This window comes from Sander lucioperca, chromosome 5 (assembly GCF_008315115.2).
Source record: "Sander lucioperca isolate FBNREF2018 chromosome 5, SLUC_FBN_1.2, whole genome shotgun sequence".
NCBI lineage: Eukaryota > Metazoa > Chordata > Actinopteri > Perciformes > Percidae > Sander > Sander lucioperca.
The window spans coordinates 17,017,260-17,037,454 of record NC_050177.1 but is presented as its reverse complement, the minus strand read 5'-3'; the positions used below and the strand labels follow the sequence as shown (position 1 = coordinate 17,037,454).

General features: G+C 41.6%; 1 protein-coding gene across 4 annotated transcripts in view; it reads right to left on the bottom strand.

Annotated features, from left to right (window-relative positions):
- Nucleotides 1-20,195, bottom strand: part of myocd (myocardin) — a 149,706-nt gene that overhangs the window by 108,223 nt on the left and 21,288 nt on the right. The gene's annotated exons all lie outside the window — the stretch shown is intronic.

Genomic DNA, 20,195 nt, shown 5'->3' with positions numbered 1-20,195 from the left:
TATAGGACTTCAACATGACATGACTTCACGTAAACGTACACTTTCTTAAGCCAAGTGGCGTTTTATCTGTATGCATTTTGAGCTATAGCGTGTATGTCTACGCTGTATACAGTGGACGTAAACATACACGCCACTTTCTAAAGCCAAGTGGCCCGTTATCGTGTAAACATACACGCCACTTTCTAAAGCCAAGTGGTGCATTATCTGTACGCATTTTGAGCGCCGTATACTGCTGTATACCCGTTACAAAGTAACAAAGTAACGCGTTACACCCAACACTGGTTACGGTCATCATAAGAAAGGATGTGCTCTTTCTAAGCAGCGCCTGTCCCACTGAATTGTGAATGTCATTGCCGCCACATACGAGGTGATTGGCGGTCTCTACTATCTGGGGTGAAATGCCACTCTACCAGGAGCGTCTCCATGTCATAGGCAACCTTGAGAGGGGTGCCCTTGGAGGACATATGTGCTGTGGCCTCATGCGAGTCCCCAAGCACATTCTCAAGATATTACAGCGTGAATGTTTCTACCCTCCATCCATTAGGCGTGGTTCTTCGCCAGAGGCCCTCTGCCGCATCCTTATGAGGTGGGTACTCAGGATTCCTTGTGACTCAACTTGATATAAGTCATCCAGTGTTATGTAACTAAGGTTCTGTAAATCCTTGATGACCACCAGAGTTCTTAGTCACTCGGAATCTCGCGAACCTGCGTCAAGATTCTGTAGGAATGAGCTTGTGGATGACACCGGACCTTAATACATTAGCCGTGCTCATCCCGAGGTCACATGATATAAATACCCAACCCGCGCATGCACAAGACTGAAAATATTCAAAGTTAAGCACTACCTCTGGTGGTCATCCAGCATTCATAGAACCATAGTTACATTGGTAACATTCGTTTTATGGAAAAGTGTTTTTTTCTCTCCTTTTTTCCAATGCCAGTCAAAAAAAAAGTGGCCAGTAAGACTGATAATGTTTAAAATGAACCCTAACCAAAAGCAGAAGAGGTATACAAGAGGAGAAAATGGAGTTCAAAGATCCACAGTGATAGAGCCCATAATAGACTGTTTCTGTCCCTCCATTGCTGCAGCTCATCGTGACACTTGTGTTTTGACGGAGTACACCGAAGCCTGCTGCCTGGGTAATCCCAGATTTCCTATGGCACAACTCTGAGCTTAGCAAAGGGCTTGACTAATAGCTTTCTTTTCAAATGATCGCTTTGCTACACGACTTCAGAAGAAGGCAGCAAGCGTGAAATTCAATTATGGCACACACGCTCCGCAGCCCCGTCCAGAGCTGTCCACTTTAATCCCTCGTTTGCCCTCAAAAATTCTCAACCTCCTTCAGCTGGACCTCTCCTCCAAGTTGCATGCCCTGTACATTGGGTATTTTCTTCCTTGCGGTGGCCTGCTTCAAACTTTGGAGGCTCCCACCCTGCTCTGCTGCATAGTCATTTAGTTTGGAGCACTCATTTGCTGCACATATAGTAGCTACAAACAGGTTTGATCAGGAGCTCTAAAGCTACAGTGAAAGCATCTGTACCATGACAATACATGTCATTACACTTTTTGTTCTGGCCTTAGATCAAAGATAAATATTCCCACGTTACATACAGAAACCCAGCACAATTGTAGCCCAAGTGACAGTCAAGACAAGTGAAGTCAGAAACTAGGAGTGGAAATCAAAACTTGTTCTTAATCATGAGAAAGTATGCACTCTCTTCAGGTGAAGCTAAAACTGCTGCGCCGAACAGCAGCCTGAGAAGGAAATGTAAGTCTATAGGTTGTCAGTAAAATTATGTAACATTGGCTGATTTAAAGCCTCTGAATACACACACACACACACACACACACACACACACACACACACACACACACACACACACACACACACACACACAGGTGATTTCAGTTATTCTGGCTGATTACACTTCTGCTCGGGTTGAAGGCGGGCCAGAGTTTTGATGGGAATTTATTAGGTCACAAATTACTTACCAATAAGAATGCTAAAGTTTTCATTTGTCCTTCCCTAACAGGAGAAACAAAGCTAACAAGAGATTCGGGAAGATGTCAATCAATTAAGACTAACCACACCAACACAGTCCTGGGAAGAGGTCTAATCAGCCAGAATAACACAACCTGTGTGGGTGTCCAGGGCCTTAAAAAAAGCAGGATATGTTTATATAGTGTACACTGTATCAGGACTATACTACTGTATACTATATATGTACTGACCTAAATTTCAGGTCTCCCCCTCCCACCCTCCGATCTGTTCTATCTGCATTTCAGTCTGAGAAGAAGGCCACTACAAGTGAAAGTGGGGGTGTGAAATCACATATTTTATTTATATATATATATATATATATATATATATATATATATATATATATATATTAATTATTTATTAAATATATTTATTAATTATTATATATATATATATATATATATATATATATATATATATATATATATATATATATATTTATTATGTCAAAATAACATTTTGTGGCTAGAACGAGCCGTTCTAGCCACCATTGGACTGTAAAATGAAGGAGGGAGACGAGAATGCGCTGCCTGGATCATTAACTGGAACATTTACTTGTAAAAATCTTCTTCCTGCCAACCCTGGCTACCAAAATCTGGTGCCACTGATATGTCTGCACTTCTCTCTGGTGCTCTGAAGACGATACAGGCAACACAAACACCGCTGCATGTGACGCTAGTTAACACTATACTCGACAGCAGCTAACGTTAGCCTACCGCTAACTAGTTAACACTATACTCGACAGCAGCTAACGTTAGCCTACCACTAGCTAGTTAACACTATACTCGACAGCAGCTAACGTTAGCCTACCGCTAGCTAGTAGCTGGATTAAACACGGTTAAAATGCTGACAGCTAACGCTGAACGGTGTAAAGTTTGACTGTGTTTTACTGTAGAGGACTGTGACTCAACAGCGGGATGTAACAATCTGCAGCTGCCGAGCTGCCGTCGGAAAAACAACACAGACGGTGTGTTCAATAAAACTGGTAAACTACAGCTTCGTGGTGCATTTGAAGTTATTGTAAATGTCCTTGGTGGTTGTTTTTGTCGTTCAACAGCAATTTACTAGTGAAATGAGTTATTGTTATTGTTATACTTTATTATTAAATCATTTAATTTTGACCATATGGCCTTAGCAATAAACAAGCCGTTCTTTAATGTCACCAACTGTTGTTTAGTACCCTTTGTTTTCTTTTCTTTTTTTACTTTCTTAAAAAGTATCGGTTCAGGCACCGTTAATTATGTATGCGATTAATTTCGATTAATTAATCACAGAGTCTGTAATTAATTAGATTAATTTTTTTAATCGATTGACAGCCCTAATATATATATATATATATATATATATATATATATATACATATTAATATGCGTTTATATGCGTTTAACTGACAGCACTACTAACTACCTATATTCACTATATCCAAGTTTAGGTTCATGTTCTTGGCTCTGTGGTGATCTTGTAAGATTTAGTTTAGTTTAAGTTCACCTTATTGAACACATTTTCCAGACTCATCAGTTATCCTTTATCTTGTAAAAGTAAAAGATATTATTTGAAAATACTATTAATAAAGCATAAATCTCACATTTGTGTTGCTTGGTCAAGCATGTTTAGTAAGCACATCTCCTGTATGAAACATAAAGTCAGCCAGGGACACTAACTAGCTCTGGGAGTTAGCGCTCACTAGCTACAGCTGATCAAACATTTGTAGGATGGGAAGTATGACCAGTATAGCAACAGTAGCTAAGGAGAGAGGCCTTAGCAAACGTTGAGTTGTAAAACTGAATTTCCAAATCTTAAATCCAACAGAAAGATGGCAACCATGGCGTCACTTTTCATGCCTTTCAACTACCTCAGCTGTCGCCATCGCTGAAAAGCTCAGCTCTAGTTTGTCCTCTCTGTATCTGCAGCCCTTTTAGTCACAGCTTTTTCAGCCTCAGTCTTTCTTTTCTTTGTATTTTTAGCAGGGCGGGTGGTTGCAAGTAACCACAGCAGTGACATCTTTTGCTGAGTTTTCTCCTCCATTCTCCAGTAGACTCGCAGTAACTCTGGCGGCAACGACGTACACTGAGCTCAGGCTCGTCCACGGGACGATTACAGCAGCTACAGATGACGGATCCTTTTCACTCCTTTTTCAGACCCCATGAGTTATTTATTGATGTTGGGTTGTAAAAACCATTTCAAATAATATATTTTTAAAAAGTGTATATTGGAAAAAGTTATCAACTCTGCCTTTAACTCTGTTGTCCTCCATAACATTCTACTGCTATACAGGGCAGAAAATTCAAACCGGCAATGTGGCAACCCTGGAGAGGGAGAGCTGCAGAAGGAGATCTCACTCTACTTCCAATTCTGGTGTTTGTTTGCATTCTGCCTCTCGCAGCTTTAATGACATCTAACCGGCCTCGTTTATTCTCCTCCTCCTCTCACCCTCTCATTTGTAGAGCAACAATATGGCTCGAGGTCAAAGACAAGCTATGCTGAGGTCTCTAGGCCTGAGGTCTTGCAGGGGCAAGGTTTGAGGTGGGCCAACACCAGACAGACTGAGCAGCCAGGACGCCAGGAAATGCAGGGGAGGTTTCCTGCGCCGGATCCTGGGCTGGGAACACAGTATCCCAGATTCCTCTCCCATCATCAAACCCCCGGGAGGGCAAGAGACAGAGGAGAGATTCACACTGTGTTCCTACACTCAAAATACCTCCACTGTTGCTGGATTTTATGTCTTCTTCTTCTCCATCCAAATCTGACCCTCTGGCTCTGTCTCCTGGTCATTGCCTTGGACTTCCACTCTAACTTCACTTCTTATTTCTGCCTTTTCCTCACTCCCTTCCCTGGCTGTGACACTTTGTCCATTTTTTCCTGTCCTCTGTGTGTGTGTGTGTGTGTGTGTGTGTGTGTGTGTGTGTGGTGGGGCTGCTGTGGTCTGGCCTGTGGTCAGAAATTGTTTCACTGATTTGCAAAGCGTAATGACATAATACTATGATTTGTGCTACGAATTGTTGAATGGCAATAATGTTCCCCAGAGTGACTTTAATTTGGATATATGTCACAAACTGAGGTTCTGGTGTCTGTAGACTGCAACATTCAGCTGCGCCAAGACCTTAAATAGCAACAAAGACTTCTAAAATAATTGCATGAGAGACAACATATTTCATAGATCACAGGCTTCACTGAGACATTTCACACAAATCTGGAAAGGAGGGAAACATATTGAGACACTCTACAGTTGATAAGGGACATTACTAGTCCCTTATCAGATCTGCTGCTGATGTATATATGGGAAATCCCATGCTTTCTGCCTCAACAGACAGTGATTGTGTCATGAGGTCTGAGAGGCTGAGAGGCCGGGGACCCACAAATCTCTTCTGTGAGTATCAGCCCTTGAAATCCAACATGATGTCCAGCGGCTCCGCGTCAACTTTCACACTGTCTGTTTACTTGGCTCTTGAAGTCTCAGGCTCATCCAATTATCTTGCTTATATGAAGGCCAGAATTGATTATATATATAAAAAAAAAAACTAAACAAAATGCTTCTGGGCAGATGCCAAAATAAGGGGCTCCCAGGGGCTGCTGGTGTGGGGGTGGAGGACAGTGGATGGAAATAGCCGTCCAGACTGCGGGGAAAGCCCCTGTAGATTCTGGGACAGTGACCACAGGCCTGCCTGATGGACACACAGCTGTAGTAGGACTGACGTTACGTGACGGGCCTTTGGCAGCACTATGCAACATATTTTGTTTGGTTCTGTTTGTGGCCCAGCAGATGGGAAACAAGCTGGGCCAATGTTCTCGAGAGGTCCTGGGGGAGCGGAGGACCAGAGGGAAGGAGATTCTGCCAAAATGCCATGTCGGCCCTGGCATGACGGTAGAAATGACGTGCAACTCATGCCACGGTATTCTGCTCAGCGCGACAGACTGTGTCTCAACCGGAGTTTAATGAGAGGCAACATTTTGACATCAGAGGCATAGCTCACATAGTTACATAAGGTCACAGTGGCACGTACCGGCCAATAGTGCAAATACACAACAGTAAACACAAAGTGACCGTCCATCACATTCTATTGACCTGATGGTGCATTTTAAGCAAGTCAATGAACATTGATGTGTTTTTCATCTTGACTAAACAGACCAAGATGGAAAAACTGCCACAAAAATATGAAAATATATAAGTCTAGCGTAATGCTCCCCTGCACACTTAAACCCATTTACCGTTGCTGCTTTAACCGCTCCAGCAGAGACGAGGGTACAGAATGCATTGTCCTTTTCCAACATACCCAGGATTCATTGTGATCACAAATCAAAGCCATTATGTTACCCAGCAGCATGCTACCCTAAGTAGTATTACTAAGAAGTAATGGGACGTTAATACAGCAGAGCACCATGTAACAAGTTATAAAAAGTAATAAAAGCCTTGAGTCGTGCTGTGTTAAACACCTGGGGTCAAATATATAAACGATGTGTATCAGTATGGAAATGCATTTGTAGCTTTGTGTGTACACACTTTTAGTCTTGAACCTACACTTTTATGCATCTGGTACCTCGCGTCATAACAAGAACTCATCTGTTTGTGTGTTGCATTGCTGCATAGAAAATCAGTGCCACCCAGGGTCCAAACAATTGCTGTTGGGCCCAAATTGACCCCCCCACAGGGCAATCTATACATCTCCCTCAGCTTCATTATATGCCCTGTAAACCAACCAGTACTATGCTGGACCGCAGCTGGCCCCAGGTTTTCTGGTTTGTGCTAATTGGATTTAACACGTCTGTTAAAACAGGCAAGCAACAGCAAACTTCTAAGTGAAAAGAGAGCACACTGATTGATTTGCAGCCTTTAATTGTGCTAACAGACCAACGTTTCATCAGAGCCAAAGAGGACAAAGACACACTGTAAGGTAAGCACATACGTAGTCGACCTACAACAGGTGAGCAATTGTCATTGGACAATTGGTTGAACAGGATGTAAACTATTGGATAGTCGATCCAATGGTGGGAGTTTCCATTGTCAGGATCACAGCCCATGCACCACAATCCCAGCAGAAACAACAGACTTAAAACAAAACAGGAAAATTACATTAAACACTAAGAAAATCGGAATTCTGTAACAGGACATGCGCATTCAGTGGTCAGGAAGTCCTTTATCCTATTTTTAAAATATTCCATGCTGATAAAATATTCTAGATTAAGGTGACTTTGTAGCTCACACCTAGACTGGGTAAACCCAGCCCGATATGCCGGTGATTTGATTTGGCCCTGCAGCTCAGGCTGGAAACCTGTACGTTTATCTATCCTGCTTCCGTTACAAATTTGAACAAATCACAAACTGGCTTATCCACCTGGCACGCTATGGCAGCTTTTTGTTTACGTTCAACATGACGGCCACCGGAGCGCAGCAACCCGTTGATGCCGCTGTTGCAGCTGTTTTAAAAGATTTCAAAGGCAAGTTTTCTCTGAAAAAGGAACAGAAACTCGCCCTGGAACAATTCCTACAAAAGAAGGATGTGTTTGCCTTACTACTGACCGGCTTTTGCTCTGCCTCACTCTGCAAAGTACGTCACCCGGATCGTTGGTCTGATTGGTTGAAGGACTATCCAATTGCGTACAGAGTCATTTGAACTATGCCCGATGATCACGCCTCTTGTGCAGTAGAAAATACAGAGCAGACTCCCCAGAATAATGTTCAATCTTAAAAGATTGAGCTTGGTCTGGTGATAGCCAGACTAGCTCACACCAAGATGACGGAGCAAAAACTTACAAAATTACAAAGATAAAACACAGAGTTGCCAGTTAAAAAAAAAGTACTTTGCAAAAACAAGTACTCAAGTAGAAGTAAAAGCAGTCATCAAAACATCTACTTGAGTACAAAACTATTTACTGACTTGGGTAGCGAGTAATTTAAGAAATAAAAAATAAATAAAAAACGCACTACTGTCTTTAATTTGATTTGACTGGAATAATTTAAAGCACAGGTGGTTTTCCTCAGGTAAAGGTACAGCAGCGAGCACATACCTGTATTTACTTAGTTGATTAGATAAGCTACCAGACTGCCAGTCTGTATCTCTCCAGTATGATCACACTATTACATTAATATTATACTCTATTAAGTACACCAATACGTCAAGCACAACATGGCTTGATGTCTCCTACTAGGCCTGTCGCAATATGCAATATGCAATAAATCAATTAATCGCATGATAAATAAACATTTCCATTTTATTTATTGTTTTTGGTTGTGTTGTTCATTTATTGTTATCATATAATTAAAATGTCTTCCAGTTTTAGTGTTAAATATTCTTTAGAAATAAAAGTTGATCTTTGAAAAGGTGTCCCTGCATTATTATGCCATTATTTATTAGATGAAAACGGTCTCAGAACGACAATATTATCGTTTATCGCAATAATTTCTGGGACAATTTATCGTCCAGCAAAATTTGTTATCGTGACAGGCCTATCTCCTACATTATATTATGATTTGGCAAATAAATCAGCAAATCGTGTGCATGTAAATGATCGACTGTGTCGGTTATGTCAAAAAGTAAATAGAAAGAGTGTCAGCATGTAACAGTGTCCTTATTAAACTTTGATCATTCCAGTGTAGATGTCCTGAGTCATAGACAGACACAGATCAACTGTGAAGTCTCTCAATCAATCACATGAAGACAATCATATCAGAGAAGTGGCTCAATCAGTCCCTTGTCTCTCTCAACATGTGTCATATCAGATGGCCGATCAGGAGATAATGCCGTGATGTTTCACCATTAAATACAGGTGTGTTCACTTCTTTACTCTGACGCGAGGAAGACCATCTGTGGCTGAGACATTAGATCAGTCCTGTCCACGTGAAATAAAAGCAGTTTGTTCTCCGCTTTTCTGTCTCTCTCCATCAGACTCCACCAGTGAGGAGGACCAGTTAAATGCTCCCCGTTAGCTTCAATATTTACATTAGGAGTAGTGGTAGTTTAAGAAGCATGATATTAACCTGGGTTTATATTTTAGCATGACCACAACAGACACACCCACTGCTCTCTGTCAGCTCAGTGTCAGCATGCTACGGATTTCAGACCAGCGTTCACAACCGGAGCCCGCCGCACTCTGCGCTGTTAATTCATCTGTGAATTTAAGCTGCGCTAAAACGTTAACGTTGCTCCTGCTGAAGGTCAGCCATGCGTCTTGTGGAGGCGAGGCTGCAGCATGGACCAGCTGACCGCCTGCCTCTTAACGGATCATAAATGCATAAGCGCAATGCATAAGCACAATGAATGCACCCAAATGTAACAAAGGAGATGTGATGATTTTTTCTCTAAAAATCTACCTAGGAGTAAAAAGTACGTGAGTACAAGTAACAGAGTAAATGTACTGTAACTCGTTTTACGCACCTCTGACCTCAAAGTAATACATTATAGGAAACGGGACAAATCCAGTTCTTCATTTAGGCCAAAGGGCTCAGCTGTGTTAAAGCATGAACGCAATATGGCTTTCTGCAGAGCAGTGAGTTGATCAGGGTGGACTTTCATATTCCCCAGAGCTTTAAAGGCATTGTTGGTATCTATTTCCAATACCAACTTTTTTATATATTGTTTGAAATGGTCTTTTCACCCCGACAGCTATAAATAAATTACGGGCTCTGAAAAAGGAGTGAAAACGATCCATCATCTGTGGCTGCTGTAATCCTGTAAAAACACCCACCAATCACGTCCTCGCGTTCCACTTGGAAAGAACCAATAAAATGCCTCCTTGCCCCGCTGCACGTACTTGACCCCTCCGGTGTACAAGCCTGAGGTCAATGTGCGTCGTCACTGCGTTGCTAACAGTAGAAATATCTGTTTGAAACATTGGGTATGATAATATTAGGCGTTTGCTAACCGCTGAATGAGACAGGAGGTAAAACTCCTTTCTCCGATCTGCTCTGACGCAGCGGTGCTCATGTCTGGGAGTGGGCGGAGCCCCGAGGGCAGGGGGAGGGGTTAGACAGAGCCTCGAGGAGATGCTACTTTTAAAATCTTGCTAGATTTTCAACATTAGCAACCCTGCCTTTAATGAGGACGCAGAGCCGCGAATTCACGTAGAATAGAACCACAAAACCAACAACAGTTTGTTTCCATCCAGAGGAGTAGAGGGGAAACAACTCTGTGCTGTGTTTTCAAGGCGTAGTGCAGGGAAATATGATCCGCCGTGAGCACGGTGTATTTTATTTTTAAAAATTAACCAGATGTTTATTTTGTTTCTGTGCTCGACTTCCTGTCCCACACTATCTGCCGTGTGCTGAATTGCTGCGGAGCTCTCCCGCGTCCGTCAAAAATAGAAGCTCTGCGTATCTGCTCCGGAGGGCTGCGGACCGCCAGAGCTGGGACGCAGTCGGAACGCAGCCGTTCTGCAGTCAGTGGAAATACACACATTGACTTTAATGGAAACCTAATGACTCTGCCGCCGTTCCGCAGCCGTTCCGCATCCAGTGGAAATTGGGGGCAATACCATAATCCATGTTTTGTGCGACATATCTGAATCTTGAAAGCTCTTTTAGTTTGTCCGACATAAACCAGAACACATGGACATTTAGACATCATGTGTGCTGCTGCCCTATATGAAGGACTTTATGGTGTATTCTTTTTATCTTTTAAATTGAAGAAGGGAGTGTGTGAACACTGGCATAATACAACAGTACTGCAGCAGTGACATTTAGTTCCCTCAGATAAGAAAAAAACAAACAGGCTTGATTTAATGTCTAACTGCATCCATCATGGGGCTGCGCGGTATACAAACTCAACATGCGTGCCAAGTGCACCTGTTCCCATGGTAACCACATCTAGAATAGGTACTTATTCATAATATGAGAGCGTGTTATCTGATAATTCCCACAGAACTACAGGCTGCAGACGGCATATATAGAACATGAACATACTAAATGGACAGCATGTTTATAACCCCGAAAACATAAAGAAATGAAATGACTCCATCATCCTGAGAAAGTGACAAATATCAACAGCATCAGTTCCTCGAGGCTCTGTGAGGAAGAGGAGGGAGAGCTGCTCACAGCATGGCCTTCACTGACCACAGATCACAACAAAAATGTTGCTCAGGGAGCACTGTGGGAAACTCTCTCTCTCTCTCTCTCTCTCTCTCTCTCTCTCTCTCTCTCTCTCAGGGCTTTATTACCATGAAAGTTTCAATAACAATGTTGTTGTTCAGACAGAACACAGCAAACAGCAATATGAACATTAACACAACATTAAGTTTGATTTATATTCATTACATATGCACAACAGTATACTGTGTGAGTGATACGATGTGTCTGCTTCTCCCAGGAGTATTTAACAGCGTTGAACTTATAATAAATGTTCCTGGTTTCATTGAATGTTCTACATTGTAGGAGAAAGTGTTGGGTTTTCTCTTGGTTGTCTTCCTGTTTGGGTTGCCAGTTTGTGCTCTCTGAGCCTGTACCTGGTTAGGATCTGTCTCTGCCTTCTCTCTCTGACAGTACAGAGACATTCTGCTCATTCATTGGTCTGACAGCTTTAGTTACTAGTTTATTTACAAATCAAATGTGCTTGTAGAATATGATGCTTTGTTATAAATGTAACTACCCAACAGCATATAGAGCTTTCTACCGCTGAGACGATTCGTGGGTCAATCAATTAGGCGTTTGACAGAAAATTAACTATTTTGATGGTTTGAGTTGTTTTTCATGTAAAAACATTTCCGGGTTCCAGCTTCACAGATGGTGTTTTTCCATTGTAAAGTAATCATTTTTCATGTTTAATGTGCACTCTGGGAAACTGAGACTACTGAACAACCAATCGATTAGAGGAGAAAATAATCAGATGAATCCATGATAATCAATAGTTGTGACACAAAACTGAGTAACAATAATCTAATGCTATAATATTTAATAATAATCATTTTTACTGCATGAGAACGTTTAGTACTTTAAGTATATTGTCCTGATTATACTTACATACTTTGTTGTAAGTTTGATATACTTGTCTTTATATGTAGTTTGTTTTAGTTAGTTTTATAATTCATTTTAAAAGTTGTTTTTATTCTAGTTATCTATGTATCTGTATTTTATGTTTTAACAATTTACAGTTGATGTACTTTTTAGCCATTCTTCAGAGTTTTTATTTATTTATTTAGTTATATATTAAGTATGTTTTGGTTTTAAGTGTCTTGCCTCTGGTGTTCGGCCTGTTCCTGCTTTGAATAACATCATTTCTGTCAATTTGGTTGGGTAGGTGGGTGAATGGATGGGGCTGGGTTATATGTGTATAGTTGTGTGTTAGTGTGTGTGTGTGTGTGTGTGTGTGTGTGTGTGTGTGTGTGTGTGTGTGTGTGTGTGTGTGTGTGTGTTGTATGAAGCACTTTGTGCTACATTTTTTTATGTATGAAAAGTGCTATATATAAATAAAGTCTGATTGACTGATTCATTGATAGTATAATGGAATACTGGAGTACACACTGTCCAGGGTGTATGCATGTATTTGTATGACAGTTTATACAGTATGTGTGGTTTTTTGTGTGTGTGTGTGTGTGTGTGTGTGTGTGTGTGTGTGTGTGAACTGAACTTCATACATTCATACGAGTTCAGTATTTCATCCAATGATATTGTTCTACACAGTACATGCTACAACTGAACAGGGCTATTAGGCACAATCATTCACTCATCTTTGTTTAGTTGACATTGTTTGCTGTATTTTCTGTTTTTTTTAGGTGATAAAGAAGATTACTGTTGATAACAACCAGCAGCAAACAAACTAACAGTTAAAAGTTTAAGAATTTAGCAACTGTTAATCACGATGCCACTATCTAATAAGGTACCCTTCACAAAAAGTGTAGTGTTGTGGCTAATGATTATTATTAATGATTGATGATGTGTTTACTAATACTTTAAACTATCAGTTATGAGCCAACTTTTGGGTTAGTAATTGGATTTTGAAAAATCTCTTTTTCTGGTGTTCATTCTTTCTATTTAGTACCAATAATCCATTAATGAATGTTCCATAATCCCTCCAGTCTGCACTTTATACACTTACTTTTGGAATATATGGTCAATAAACCTCATTTACTGTACATGAAGTTATACCTCATGTTGGAGTAAAATAAAAAGAGATTATGAATTATTTTCCCTATAGTGAAGATCAGATGAATATATGTTGATGGATCACAGACTGGTATATGCCAATGTTTAGTCAGTATACTGTTTTGAAACAATTTTATTATTTTGAATGGCAGCACATATTTCTGATAACGAAACTTTAAAAAAAACGGGTCAGACAAACAAGGATTAAGGGCGTATAACTGCTCTAAGAGGCATCCGTAAATAATTTATTGACCATTATTACGGCTACAGTGTACAAAGCCTTCATTAGAGAGTGGTAGTGAGATCAGTGTGTGCTGCTGATGGAGACTGTGTGTAACGTAAGTCAGAGCATCCATACAGAGAGCCATACGTGCCGACACAGAAACCAACCAAACCAGAGCGTATACGCAGCTGTAGGCCTTGTGCTCACATTCACCTGTTAACACCACTGGCACTGTTTTCTGAGGCCGACAGGAAAAGGTCTCCAAATAGCTTTCCCATGAGCCTCTGGTCTAAAATAAAATAAAAAGGGGCTGGCTGAGCCGCCCAGCGCACTGTTGTGACCCTGTCATGGGAACCATGCTGAACTGTCTGTGGAGATTTGGGACAGAATAAATGAAACAGCCCTGAGTATCTCTATTTACATCGCCGATGCAAATGCTCAGCTATCTTTAGCAAATAATAAATACACAAGGGAACGGAGGCTACTACTATGCGTCCAGTGCTTCGACGCAGCCCTGACATGTGCTCGTGCACGTGGAGATGCCTTGCTGACTCAGACGGCATGAGAGAGAAGAGGAATAAGCAAATCATACGAATAGTGTGGGAGTGAGGAGCCAATGAGAGCTGTAAACAAAAAGAGGCCATGCTAGCCATTATCGCCAAAGTAATCACACGCACACAGGCACGCTTCAACAAAAACATTTACATTAAACACCACATAAAAGGCCATTTATTAAAAGAAAACAATAATGCTTCACAACTTACAAAGCTGAAGCATCTCTGAAAACCCAAACAGGCTGTATCCACCAGAGAACAGGGGAGGATTCCACTGAAATGAATCAGGTTTTTGGGGCACTGAAGCAGAATGGGCTTAACTGAAGCACAGCAGCCAGCAGCGTTCACCTTTCTCTGCCTCCTTCTCAGACTGCACTCTATTTTAGGGACCTCTGATGACTCTGTCTTGGCCACATCTCCCTTTTTCCACTGAAGAAAAAAAGTTATTCATAATCCTCCCAATAACTCAACACTGTTTGTCCAATGTGATAAAGCAAAGGGAACGTTCACAATCTAAATTTGCATTCTTCAGAAGTGAATGGCTTTGTCAGCTGGAGTAATCCAGTTTGCTGGTCCGCCTGGCCCGGCTACAGGGAGGCTGTTTACAGGGGGACAGCTCAGAGATCCAGAGAGGAGACAACGCTCTAGCTTCTCCCCACAAGAAAGGCCTCCGTGGGTGGGCAGCGGTTCACCCGCTGATGCTCCAAGATCATCCCCGAGACACACAAGAAGAATAAAACTCTCAGAGGAATTGACAGATTTTGTGCCAAATAGTCCATTTTATGACACAGCCCCCCTCTCAGCTGCATTATCTGGACTTTAGAGCATGTCACTTTAAAGAGGAAAGTTGACAAATGAACAGAGATTATCCCCAAAATAGCAACAGGAGGTCGCTGACACAGGGAATCCCCTTTAAAATGGCCTGTGCAGTGTCGGGGAACTTTAGGCTCCAGGTCAACACCAAGAGACCAGAGGTCAGAGGTGGGGTCCCGGGACAGGACCTCAGATCCTATACTGCTCTCAGCTATCTTGGCTTAAAGTCATCAAAAACACACGCTGGAGTGATTCCCAGAGTGTGTTACAAGTGAGAAAGCTTCTGCAGGCAGATTACATGGAGAAACCGTCACAGGGTGGCCTTCCAGTGTGATGCGCACAACTTGTTTTGGGTTGTGTTCTCCGAGTAGCCATGGAACCCTGAGTCACCCGAGAGTGAGAAAGTAATCGCAATCAGTCACCGGGAGCAGCACCCCAATGCAAGGATTTATGGGTAAAGAGGCAGTCGTTGACACTTAGCCCGCAGTGCCCCTAGCACTCCCATTCAAAAGGCCATTTGACCGAAAAACGAAAATACGGTAAATCTTAAATGTAACACTTCCGTCCTAAATATGCTTTTAAACGAAAGTTTGACTCGGGTACATTCACAAAAAGACCCTATTTGCATTTTGGCGAGAGTTACGCTTTAAGCTAGTTTACTCAAATTGCTGTCAACGTTTTTAAGTTATTTGTGGTGTCACACTTCTTTTAACTCAGCATTTTAATGATTTAACTAACTGTATTATTGATTTATGTATTCACGTAGGCTACGTTTCTGGGCCTCATGTTTAGCTCAGGTTACGTTGCCTGAAAACAGTTTTACTTTTACTGGATAAAACAACAACATTAACACATTGCACGCTGAGGGGATCAGCTGCCAGTACAGCGTCTTATCTCCCCACACAGCCTCGCTCTTCTGCATGACTTTTTCTTTCAGCAGGGAATTTACGGGCATCAAACGAAACACTTTGTTCTACTCTCAGCCTCCCGTCTCTGTTTTCTCCCACAGCCTAGAGGCGGTACGAGAAGCGGGGATTTGGCCTCCCATCTGAACTTCATTACTCAGCTTGTTTATGACTAGCTACGTCTTGTATCTTGTCTTTTTCTTTGACATAATTCATGGGTCACAAAGTCAGGCTTGACCCTGTGACTCACCTGAGATCTTGACTGGCACTCAGCTTCTTCTGTTAAACTAATCCGACACAAAGTCTTGTGTGTGTATGTTTCACTGAACAAGAATGTTCCACAGCTATATTTTGGAATGGTGCTGTGTGTTAACTGTTAAATATAGAGAAATCCCCAATCACTCCCATTTATTATATTCCTCCCATCCAAAATGATACAGCTCAATGAAACACATAAAACGTTTCGTCAATCTCTACAGCAATGTAAGGCTGTGCACACTTTGCCATGCTACGGAAAGATAGTTGGACAGAGATAGTTTTCCTTTTGAGTATTAATAAATAAGAAATAGCAAAAGAATGTTGCTATTGTATGGACATCATATACTCTGTATGTGAAAGAAACAATTTTATATATGGAGATATATATAGAAACATTTAGCCTAAAAAGATTCCTAAATCACAGTGTGAAGCCATCAGCTACCACTCACTCACTCTCTGCTCCCGCTGTGCACATTGTCATCCCTCCATCATAGGTCAAGCAATTCACCCAATCACGAGAATTAAAGAAAGCAGAGATATGATAATCCCCTGTGATCTCATGACATGCACTGGCCGTTTTTCAAAACGTGTTATTTGAAAGAATCTCTCCCGATCTAGCTGTATGGCTCGGTACATAGCCCTGTTGGACCTCTGTGGTCACCTCTGACCCACAGGAAGTTGTAAACGGAGTCGTCTGCTGTCAGTAAAATGCATTAACTGTTCTGAGGTCATGAAACGACGCTGCCATGATATCTGAGCTGCCTCTAAACTGAAAGCATCAAGGTGCCACGTACATACGGCTGATCTATGAGGCTTCTTTCCAGGGATATGAATTGAACAAACGCTAACATAAAATACATAGACAGAAACCAGAGGGATATTTGATGTTGCAGGTCTCCTAGTCTCGCTTTGCCAGATCATCCACACTGCGGAGCAGAGGAAGGTCTGGCTAGTCCACATTCCCTCCTCATTCCCGGGATGGGAGAAAAATGTGCTCTGGTTTATTGGCATTTCTTTAAATCAATCACAAAATTGTAAAAGAAAGCAGAAGGAAACGGAAATCGGCGAAAATACATGCATTCGGCGGAATTTCCTGTGGCACAGGAGCAATCCCGGATGTGGAACGTCAAGGATATATAGACTACAGGTCTCCTGACACACAAGGCCATTTGGAAACTGTAATTAATGTTACAGACATGAACTCCTTCTCTTCTCACACAGACAAGAGGCACGACATTGTCAGGTAATGCACACAGTAGGCCTCCAAAATCACTACTGAGAGTCAAACTAAAATACCAGCTCCTGCAGATTGATATGTACGATGGTATTTTGGGAGGAAACTTTTATTGGGGGAATATGTACTTTCATGAGTATTTCATTAATGTTGAAATGCCTGCAGACTAAAAATAAAATCACTACTCTGAGATGTTATACGTGTCTATATTATATTTCACATGGGACAGAATGTAAAAACTATCAGCTCTGGTATCGTCAGTGGTCACTGTGGGAATGCAAGATCATCTCTGGGTAATAAAGTTGTTTCAGTGAGAGTGTAAAGTGAGAAACTGTAAAATAAGAGCACTGTAAAAACTGAAAGCTGACAGGTATTAGTCTCAGCTCACGTACATCTGAATAGAGCTGTCAACGAATATTCTTAATTCAAATATGTATCCGAAGTGCAAAAAAAAAAAAGATGTTCGATTGTGAAAATAAAAACAAGGATCACAACAGGGGCTGTCTGTGGACCGTTGCTCCCTCAATGACTCTAGACGTTCAGCTCCTCTGTACGAAGTCTGTGTAATGTCTGATTCAAGGTTGGTTTATGGTCGCCGTGGTGTTCCCAGCGCGAGGTATGCAAAAAAAAAATTACCTCATCTTTCATGTCCTTCATATTCAGCGCGAAGGCTCCGCAAGTTTTTGCCGCGCGCGGTCGTGCACCTCTGAATTTTTGTAACTCAGGGCGTGCTGCACTTTCAGTTCAACATGGTCAGCTGGGAAGACTACAAGAGTGTGGAAAACATGAAAGATCGTCTGTCAAAAGCTAAAAAAAATACGTCTCATGGAAAGAGTATTCTTAACAGTGTTAGAGTAATTTCCACTTGGAGATAAACGACAGTCATTAATAATTAGAGTAGATAAATGTCATGTTTGGTGGTACGTTGTGTTTACCATGAATGTGTTTACTGCTGTTGCCAGGCAGACTGCTTTCCTCTACTTACGCTCTCTACTTCTTCTCTACTTTTCCCCTTGGTGTTTTGGATAATAGCGCGACGAACAATGCATTGAGCATAAACGTCCGTGTGACTGCTCGTAGCTCGGGCGACATCTACGGAGGCCTGCACCACGGTGTCTCACACTTGAACGGTGTCTTAAACTTGAGCAGAAGAGTTCACAGCGAGTAAGTGGGTGTGTTGATGACATTTCTATCATGTGGCTGGCTCCGAACCGGAAGAAAGCAAACAACCAAGGGGGAAGAAGAAGAAGGAGGGGGATTTATACGAAGATGGCAACGAAAATGTCTAACCGGAGAGACGCAGGGATTCAGGAACTTCTGTCGGTAAGGCTGACGCCGAGCTCTTCAGACAGATTCAGGAAACGGCGAGAGACTCGGTTGTTTATGACCAGATTAGGAACAGCTCCGTGACGCGGTGTAATCTGCGTCATGTCCTGCTCTACAGAGAGAGATGGAGAGAGGTCTGTGGTCTTTTAATGAAGTTTAACTGTATGTAAGACATTGTTTTATGTGTTTATTATGTAATGTGTATGTCGAGCTTTTAAAAGTCATGTTTATGTTGAAATAAATATAACTATAGAAGTAGTCATGTCTCCCAGTTTTCCAGTGACATTCATGCCTGGAAAGCAATGGATTCAGCTCCATCTGATACATCTTGGATGACTCAGCAAACATTACGTTGATGACATGATCCTGCTGACACCTAATAAAACAAGGTGTTGCAAACACCTTCGAATCATGGTGTTTTTATCAACTCATTTTGGAGGTTAACAATACATTTTACACAACAATTGTAAAGCGTCAGGTTGATGTCTGAACAAAGAGGAGAATTATCAATCATCGACTAATTCTTGTCCCTGGCAGACAATAATGAGCAAAACAAAGGTTGTTGGATGCCAGGATACTTCACAACATCTTGCAAGTCATTGAAAGCAGTGGGAAGATGCACCGAGCTGGTTACTGGCCTATCGTGTTGAAAAACAAAAAAAATACAATTTTAGGGGTTGCGATGGTATGGGGTGAGACAATAGGATATGATCGGGGAGATCCAGTCTCTCTCACATAGGCTACACACACACACACACACACACACACACACAGCCCCTCCCCTCCGTGCACACAGCGTCTGTCTCAAAATGAGAGAAGACGGCTGGCGAAATTCACAAGTTCACAAAAGGTTGGTATCTTGTGAACACCTTTACACAATCACACATTAAAAAGTGCTATAAAAATATTTTATATTCTGAATACAATGTTGTGTGTTAATGTTGGAGTCCCGACCCGACTCTTAGCAAACAAGCGATTGCGCCTGCTTTAGAAAGTTAGCTAGTCGCAAGTTTGCGGTAAAATGCAGTTGGGTTGTCGAGGTCAAAACACTATATGTAGCAGCTGTGAATCAAATAAACGTATTATAAATAATGTTATGTCATTTTTTTACTCTTACACTGAATGTCTGCTGCTGCAATCCAGATGAGTATTGAAAAGTATTTTCCACGACTGAAAAAGGCACGTGTTGAGGATGAGGACCAGCCTGAACCGGAGGTATCAGTCTGAAACAGAGTTGAAAAGTCCGACCAGTGTAATTAGTTATTAATTTGTTTACAATATTTTCAGGCTTCAACCAGTGCTGCTCAAGCAGAAAGACAGGGTCAGGGAGAAAAATAGATAGATTTGTTAGGCATTGAAGAAAGAGTAGGAGAGGAGGACAGCATGCAAAAGCGCGTGTGTGTGTGTGTGTGTGTGTGTCCCTGCACGCCACAAATTGCTTTCTAATCTGTGGGAAACACTGTCTTCACTACTTTATCTAACGTGACTGCTAGCAGTTACTGTAAGCAAACTTAACTCATATACCTGCAGATATTTCCTGAGGTTGGACATCGACATTTTCGACGTCGATAGCATTTTGACCCCTGGCAAACATTCTCAGATTTTTGTTTTAAATGTTTTTCATATTTCCAGCACTGGAATGCATTTTTATCCGTAGCCATAGTGACAACTCTCAGACAGCTTGAGAGGCAATTTAACTCAGTAAATTCAAACAGGAGAACCAATCAAAAGCATCACAATTGCATCAAACTTTAAACAGCTTTAAACGGCAA